Raw genomic sequence first — 9,991 nt, 5'->3', positions numbered from 1 at the left:
AGAACACGGATGACAATACCACACATCACATTGTGCGGCGTGGATGAAGTGAAGGCTTTCTCTGGAATTTTGTGTGATAAAAGGTACCGTCAAAACTTAAAGGTAAGTTCTATAGAGTCATGGTTAGACCGACGTTGTTGTAGGGGTCGAGTGTTGGCCGGTTAAAAACTCTATATGTTCGAAAATTATGATGCTGAGATAGATGTATAAGCATACTAAGAGTGATAAAATTAGGAATGAGTCTATTCAGGATAAGGTAGGAATCACTTCCGTGATGGACAAGATGAGGGAAGTGAGATTGAGATGGTTTTGGACATGTGAAGCAGATATGTGCAGAAGCAGCAGGGAGGAGGTGCGAGAGGTTGGATGTAGCAGGGAAGAGGAGAGCTAGGTAGGCCCAAAAAATATTGGGGAGAGGTGATTAGACAAGACATGGTGTAACTTCAAATTATCGAGACAAGACATGGTGCAACTTCAAATTATCGAGGACATGATCTTGGATAAAATGGTGTAACAAACGTGTATTAGGGTACAAGATTAGTAGGTGGTGGAGTGTTCCCTTGCTTTTGAGGGTTCCGGTTTGTTGGTGTTTATCGATGTACTAGTCGTATTCTTGTAGTTTTAATTTTTGATACCTATCACCATCCATTTATTGTGTTTCGGCTAATGCACTATTTAGTTGTTGTTCATATTCTTTTCGTCTAGGCTTTGCACTACTTCTCTTATTAGTTGTTACGTTTTCTTCATTATTTTCTTCTTCTTTATATCTGAAACTGATACACTTGAGTCGAGAGTCTTTCAAAAACACAATCTCTATCTCCCCGAGTTAGTAATAAAGACTGCGTAAACTCTATTTTCTTCAAACCCCATTTGTGAGATTTTATTAAATATTTTATTGTTATAGCTTTTTTTTAAGGTTAAATAGACTCAAGTAAATGAAAATAATTAAGTATTAAACTCCATTAAATCAGGGCAGATGAGGATATCCCACCGGCCTCTACGACTTTGGGTAAAGAATAACAAAGACAAGATGAGTGCAATATTTAATGGTTTAGTTGAAGAAAATGTCTAAGAAAAAGCAGTAAACTAGTGGATGATATGTGAATCTCTAATTAAATAAATCAGTTAATAGACTGCTTTATAGCCATGGAAAATTAGCTAGCATCTTAACACATGTTGATATGATGAAGGAGAGATATTATTCAACCAACAAGTTGTGGTACGTTGAGTTAAATTTCTCCTATCACCGATTAAAAATTTCGGATTTAAACTTTGAGATAAAAAAGTGTTGATGAATATACTTTAAATTACAATAAATTATAATTTAAAATAAAATAATATAAATAAATAAATAAATATTCAGATCGATGCATGGATCTCGCTTTCTTTAAGGAAAAATTCATTGCGGCATAATTTTCACCAATTCAGTAATATAATTTTTGACTTGTTCTCTTTAAAATATAACAATTCAATAACATCGTGCAACTTAAATAACTTTGAATTAGTTAACGAGTCCAAAATTTCACCAAAAAAATACCTTCATTCAAATATAAAATTACTCATAGTGAATAACTTGGAGACGTGAAATATATTTATTCGGTCTCAACTCTCTTTCACTATCCTAACTTCAAAATGTAAACATTACTTCTCATCCATTTCTTGTCTTTTTCTCTTCCAACAACAACAACAATCCAGTGAAATCCCACAAAATGGATCTGAAGAGGGTAAAGTGTATGCAGACCTTACTCCTGTCAAGGTAGGACGGCTGTTTCTGAAAGACCCTTGTCTCAATAAAAGCATAAAAAGAGGTTAGATAAGGCTAAAAAGTTTAAAGCGATATAAAAAGGCAAATAACGAGAACAACACAGATAAAATAGAGTTTTCTCTTCCAACACAAAGAAGAAAACATCGTTTATTTATGTGTAAGTTTTCTTCCACAAATAAATATCAAGAATATGAATAGCTTTTTGAGACTTAAGTAAAATAATTAGTAGGAGATAACGAGAAGAACATGGCTACGTGGTTATATGAAGAATTATTTCATAATTTTCATTATTTTATGCTCACTAATTATTATATGCTTAATATTTTAATTTTTAATTCAAAGGTGATCAATAGGCGGCTAGTTATTGGCCAGGATGAGTTGGCAATTTTCTCATCACTCATTTTGATTTTCTTCCACCCCATCCCCCACAAACACAAACAGACCACCCACCCCTCCATTTCTCTTTAGATATCTCCTTAGACATTGCCACTGATTAGGGCGGCTTGACGAGCCTAAAAAAAGGGTAGCCGTAGGTCCCCTAATTTGAGGGGCCTCGTTGTTTTTAAGTAATAATATGTTATATTATTTTTTAAAAGAAAATATTGAGCATTATTTATAAAAAATATAAACTATTTATATAAGAGGAAATAATTATTTAAATTTAATTTTAGGCCACTGATATATTTGAGTAGCCTTGTGCCACTCTTATTACTATCATGGCCAGCAGTTAGTTCCATCCTAAAAGAAAGACCATATAATCAACATGAGTTTGTGATGTGGTGGACTGTTTCACCCTTAATCAAAGGTCTCGGATTCGAGCCCTGAGAATGAAAAAAATCGTATTGGGAGTGCCGCCTCCGAATGAGCTCTGCAGTACACGATCTAAATTTAATCGGAGCTTCACGGACTCCGAACACCGAGTGGAAAACCCAAAACAAATAATACATAGACAATTCCTTATAACTTGTCTTTAGTATTTATTTGAACACTTCATCTCAATTTTATTTTATTTTGATGCTTTAGTCATATTTTTTGTTATCATTTAAATACAAAAAAAATATTCTGCATAAATTATTCAACGTGTCTTGATAAACATAAAAAAAAAATACTACATATTGAATTAAAAATACTATATATATATTTTTCCCCTTGTCTCAGAACTCGAAGTAAATACATTAAAAAGGGATAAATTTTAACTGATTATGTTGCTACGATTGGTGGCGAACTTGCTTTGAGGAAAAACTCAAATTTGAACATCAAAACCTTATTGAGAATGTCTACGTTCCATGCACACTTGACACATGTGACAGGGCAACATAGAGCCCTAATTCAAAAGGGCTACTAACACCATTAAAAATCAATATTGATTGCAAGGACATTATTTACATGCTTATTAATGACAACACATCTTACTCTACTATTTTGACTAACTGCAGGGAGCTACTACTACAGCTGGAGAACCCCTGGTGAAGCACAATTTTGGAGAAGAAAATCAGGTGGCAGATAGCTTAGCAATGGAGGGGGCTAGCTCAACAAAGGCAAACTTTTTGTGTTTTGGGAAGTTTCTCCTTTGTTTGTTGCAAGGAAGTTAGAAGCAAACAAAGAAGAAACTCTTTTAGTAAGGCATACAAAGCTAGTACTTACTATGTATTACCACCCCCATCCCCTAGTAGCAATAGCAGCACGCTGTCACTAATTTGTATTGATGCATATTAATAATAATATTAATATTAATATAATATCTCTTTTCTACCAAAATAAAAATATATCTTTTTTAATTTTTAACTCTGCTTCAATACGAGAAAAATAATCAAGCTTTAATATGAGTAACAAAAAGACTTTGATTCATTCCTAATAACACTTCTAAGAAACTCTAAATCCGGCGGACTCCATCGATTGCCAATGATTTTTTTTAAAAAGAAAATCAATGCTCTTTAAAAAAAATTGACTGAAGTTTCTCGGTTCAAATCATCCTACATTCAAAAAATATAATTTTAACAGTTCTTGGATCACAGATACAATTTAGAGAGAAGAATCAAGAGATGAACAAAATATACTCATAAATATTCATCAATAAAATTTTCATTTTATCATATCTTATTTGCGATTGTAGTCAATTATTCTCTCTTTATAATTGATCGCAAACAAATTGACTACTGGGATCAAAATTTCACTTCATCTCTTCTCGCGCAAATCAGTTCTGCAAGTTTGAAGCCATAAAACTACAAAGATGAAAGTTTCATTTTTAGGGGTAATTCAAGTCTCGTCTTTGAATTTCATCAGCTTACATTCTGACAAACCTTGAAATGTGGGGTACTTGTAGACATCAACATTTTGTGAAACTCTATAAGACGGATCTAAGCTCATTGAGATTCTCCGAGGCTAATCTACACTAAACTCTAGCTCAAGCTTTTATAAAGGATAACATATTCCATTGAAGAGACATCTTGAAATCCCATAAACTCATGCGATATTCAAAAAGAGATCATGACATCAAATACTTTCTTTGTTAAAGCCTCTGTTCGATGTTCATAGAGATTAGATACACCATAATGAGGTCTAAATCATCTTGCATTCGATAAATACGCTGCTAATGGTTCTTGATTCATGGAGAAAATTCAGAGAGAAGAATCAAGAGAGGAATAAAATTATACTCACAAATATTCATTAATAAAATCTCTATTTCATCATATTTTACTTGTGGATTTCAGTCAATAATTTATCTTTTTAAAATTTATTGCAAACAAATGGGCACGCCTAGTGGAACCAATTTTTCTTTTCATCTCTTCTCTCACAAATCAAATATGTAAGTTTGGAGCCATAAAACCGCAAAGATAGAAGTTTTATTTTTATGGGTACTTTAAGTCTCATTTTTGAGTTTCATCAAGCCTATACTCCAACAGGCCTTTAAATATGAGGTATTTTTAGACATCAAAATTTGTGAGATTATACAAGACAGATCTAATATCTAATAGGGTTCTTCAAGGCTACTCTACCCTAAAATCTAGCTTACGCCTATATAAATGGTAACATATTCTATTGAGGAAGCATCTTAAAATTCCACAAACCCATGTGATAATCATAAAGTGATATGGCATTAGATATTCAAATACACCACAATGAGGTCCAAATCATTATGCATTCAAAATTACGTTATTAGCGACCTTCAAATCACACAGAAAAATTTGAGAAAGGAACAAAATTATACTCACAAATATTCATCAAAATAATCTCTATTTCATCATATTTTATTTGCAATTCCAGTCAATTATCTATCTCTTTAAAATTTATTGTAAATAAATTAGCACACCTAATGCGATCAATTTTTCCTTTCATCTATTTTCTCACAAATCGGATCTACAAGTTTGGAGCCAAAAAATTGCAAAGATGGAAGTTTAATTTTTACGGGTACTTCAAGTCTTATCTTTGAGTTTTATCAAGCCTATATTCTGACAAACCTTGAAATTAATATGGGGTATTTGTATACATCAAAATTTTGTGGGATTCTATAAGATAGGTCTAATCTCTATTAAGGTTCTTCGAGGCTACTCTATCCTAAACTCTAACTCACACCTATATAAAGGGTAAGGTGTTCCATTAAAGAAGCATCTCAAAATTTCACAAACTCTTGTGATATTTATGATCATGATTCATGGCATTAGATGCTACCTTTGTCAAAACCTCGATCGATGCTCTTAGCGATCAAATATAGCACAATGAGGTCCAAATCATTCTGCATTCAAAAATACGTTACCAACGGTACTCGAATCATGGAGAAAAATTAGATGGAAGACTCAAGAGATGAGCAAAATTACACTCATAAATATTCATCAATAAAATCTCTATTTCATCATATTTTATTTGTGATTGCAGTTAATTATCCATCTCTCTAAAATTTATTGCAAAGAAATTAGCACGCCTGGTGGGATAAAGTTTTCTTTTCATCTTTCTCTCACAAATTAGTTTGACAAGTTTGGAGCCACAAAATCACAAAGATGGAAGTTTCATTTTTATGGGTACTTCAAGTCTCATCTTTGAGTTTTATCAAGCCTTCACTTTGACAATCCTTAAAATATATATGTGGTATTTGTATACATTAAAATTTTGTGAGACTCTACAAAACATGTTTATTCTATATTAGGGTTCTTTGAAGCTATCCCACCCTAAATCCTAGGACTCACCTATATGAAAAGTAGCATATTTTTAATATACTTCAAGAATATTAGATAAATATTAAATCTGGATTTCTTCTCTATAGTTGAAGTTTAATTACTTTAGCAGATCATTAAGGTAAATAATTTCAATGATTTTGCGTAAATAATTATATGAGATGAAAGAAAAATAAGAAAACTATACCTAGAGTGCAAATTTATTCATGTAGTCAAAAAACAAAATAATCAAATTTTACTCTTGTAATTTGAGAAACTGGTCAAATATATCTCTATACTTTATACGTAGCCTTTATCTTTATTAGGAAAAGGGGTATATTTGAACAAAACATAACTATGAGCGCAAATGTAACCCAAAAGTAAAACAAGGATAGATATGATCAAAAAGTATGACAAAAAAATAAATATACAACAATTTTTCAAAGTAGAGGGACAAACATAATCCTTTTTTTGTTTAAAATAGCATCTCAATAATGCAACAAAATATAAGTTCTTGAAAAAAAGTTCTAGTATTAATTGTTGGGACAAAAAAACATAGAGATGATCTATCTTGTCAAATTATCAAAAATTAAACTAGACGCGTAAGTGTATTTGCATCCATGAAATTGATGAAGTCCTTCAACTTTGTGGTCAGAAGTGGAGCCATATGGAAGAAAGGGGATTCAAATCTTTAGTCGTAAAATTACATTATAAAAGGGTAAAAAAATGTCATTACATTACGTGAAATAAATAAAAATGTCATTCGTTTATAGTTTGGTTTAAAAATATCTTTGCTGTTAATACTTTGATCCAAAAATATCTTTATTGTTATTTAATGGATTAAAAATACCCTTTTTAAAATAAATATATTATTTATTTTCTTTTTGAACACATTTTTTTCCTATTAATATTTCTTTTATTAGAAAATGTTTATTCTACTTAAATTAGAAAAAAATTGAAAACTAAAAATATTTCTTATTTTATTATAATTATTTTTTATCATTATTTGAATAAAAATTAATAATGAATTTATTATGACTACGTTAAAACTAAAAGTACATGAAATTATTCTATTTTTAATTAATAAAATGAGATTAAGAAGAAAAAAAATTCCTATATTTTTATTACTTAAAATGGTTTAAAAAGAAATAAAATAAAAATAAAATTCTTTAAAAAATAAAATTTTTATAAGGAACAAGATTTGAGTACTGAATATATATTTGAATCCCTTTCAATTATATATTCTCCACAATTTTCAGTTATACTATTATTATTAACATATTGAGTACTGAATGTATATTTCAATATTAGTAATTCAATGATTATATCCTTTTTAAAATATTGATAATTTTATAGTAATATATAATTGAAAGGGAATTAAATAAGAAGAAAATAATAAAACGCCTTGCAGAGTGGAAGAAAAAACACAAAAAACTTTTATAAAGGAGCTTGATGGATAAGGATAAAAATAGAAAGAAATGGGGCATGACAAAAGATAAAGATAGAAAGAAATGGGACATGACAAGAAATATATGCTTCTTTATCTTGTGAAACAGTAAGAAGAGCTCATATTTAAAATTTAGGACTATTTAAAAAATATTTAAAAAAAATATATGTATAAACTGTATATATGAATATATTTCTATCTATTTATGATACATAGTTATACTATATATATATATAAAAAAAAAATATATATGCTTCATCCTGTGAAGTACAGTCCAGCATCCAAGAATATTCTATATATGTGTACACTATTGACCAAGCAATCTCATCTTTTAGTCGAGGAATAAGCTCTTCTAGTAAATACCTCGCCACTTATTTTGATTTCGCAAGTTAATTCTTTATATTTTGAATCAAAAAATTTGCGTCCATCCTAATTTATGATTAATAATTTTTCAAATTCAAAACGTGAGCTGCTTTCGCTTTTTTAAAGGATATTAGAAAAAACAATCTACGTTTGATTTGGTGATCATAATCTAATTAGTTTATAATTATAAATAATTTATGTACTTCTAATTTAGTCCATACTTTATGAGGTATGTTATGCCTAAATACTTTGGTCTCATATATACATATTGTCATATTCTTGATTTGTGAACCACTACTACAAAGTAGTAATTGAGGTGAAAAATCCACTCTAGAATTGTGACTTTTCATGTGTGACTATAAGCTTTCACCTTGGAATCTCTTCTAAAAGATCATAGAGAATATTATTATTATTATTCCAAATAAAGTGTCAGCATGTGGAGCATGGCTTACCGCCATTATTTGCAATTAATATTACTTGATGCTAAAGTATCATGTTATTATCCTGAGTTATTTATTTATTTGGTAGGTGCATTATTAGGCTTTTGGCTTTGCAACTTGTGGCTGCAAATAGATAATTAAAGATCTTTTTTCCCCTTCATTCGAGAAGGATTAAACATATCTTTCATATATATCTATAAATTCTTCATTAAGAATTTAGCTCAGGTGTGTTTTAACCGTTTAATAATTGATTCAAATATATTCTTAATTTTACTTAAGACCTCAATTAACTAATTAATAAGTGATAAACAGTCAAATATATTTTAAAAGTATATGAAATAGAGCAAATATTTCTTTCTGGAGTTTAGTTTTTTTGTGAATAAAAAATAGACGAAAAAATAAAAAGAAAAAAAATGAGCAAGACTTTTTTTTTTCAATTAAAAATCTTATCCCTTTATTGATTGTGAATAGAAAGACTAGTGTACTTATACATCGGAACATATCTTCTAGCTCTTACAAAGGTGAGAAGAAATCTGCAACCCCCCAAACCCCACACGTGCGTTGTCGTTATTGGTTGGCTTTGAATTTGAATTTGATCAAATGATTTAATTGATAATTTTATTTGGATCATATTCATGACACAATGTCTACTGACAAACATAAGGTGTTAAAGCCTTTTAATTTGATATGGGTATATCAAATAGTGTATATCAAATAGTGTATCTACCGCATGATACGTTTAATAATTACTTATATAAGGGTGAAGTTTAAGCCCTCTGAACGATCAGAATAAGGTAAAGCGTGAAGATAAGTTTTGTACTCAATTAATTTTTCAATCCCTCTAGTTGGGTGGGCGCCGGCCGGTTTTTCAATCAGATCCCCCTAAAAATCGTACGTGCGGGTCTCCCCGCATGCGGCTCACGCCATTCGAGGTGGTCCAGCCCAGCATTCATTCGCAAAGTCTGTATTGATATTGAGACTGCTCAACCTCAGAAGCTGTTGACTGAGAAGCCGCTTCAATTTTTTTTATATAAGATCAATTCTCTACGCATTTATGTATCAGGCAGTGTTCATGTTTGGAAAGAATAAAATGGTAAGAATCAAAAAGGGTCAAGGGTTAGTTGTGTGACTTATATTGTCTATGTTTACACTAAAATTTGACAGTTCAAAAATATCAAATTTACTTATTGACCGGATATAAATTCAAAGAGAAATCTATTTATTAGATTCAATTAATTCTTACTTTCAAATTACATTAATTTTCATCATATAAACATTTATGTGGGGTAGTGTTTTTTTTTTTCCTTCTTATTTTCACTACGTGGGATAGTGTTTGAGTTCAATGTTGGTGTGAATGGGAAATGGAGAAAAATATAAAAACAATTGAGCAAAGTTAAAAGAAGACTAGTGGACTTATATATAGAAGTACATTTCAGATCTTAAAGAGTTGAGTAGAGAGTTTCTCTGTACATCGTCTTCATTGCTCAAATCGACTTCAATTTCGAAGTTTGAGTAGAATTTGATCAAATAATATGATTGATAGATGATTTTTTGGAAATTTGAGCAAATTTCTTTTTTGAATAGGAACCTTATTTCCCATTGTTGTGAAAAGGAAGATTAGTGTGCTTGTATATTAAAGCCCATCTTCTAGCTCTTAAAGAGATGAAAAAAGAATACCTACTCTTGCGTCGTTATCGTTGCTCGACTTTAAATTTTGATTTGATTAATTGATAAAAATTTTGGACTAAATTTATATTTCATTTCCATTCTTTCTTTTTTTAATTTTCTAATATTATTATTGTGTTAAATTTAATTTGAGATATCAACT

Source organism: Solanum dulcamara, chromosome 12 (assembly GCF_947179165.1).
Source record: "Solanum dulcamara chromosome 12, daSolDulc1.2, whole genome shotgun sequence".
In the NCBI taxonomy this organism is placed as follows: Eukaryota; Viridiplantae; Streptophyta; class Magnoliopsida; order Solanales; family Solanaceae; genus Solanum; species Solanum dulcamara.
This window is presented reverse-complemented; position numbering follows the sequence as displayed.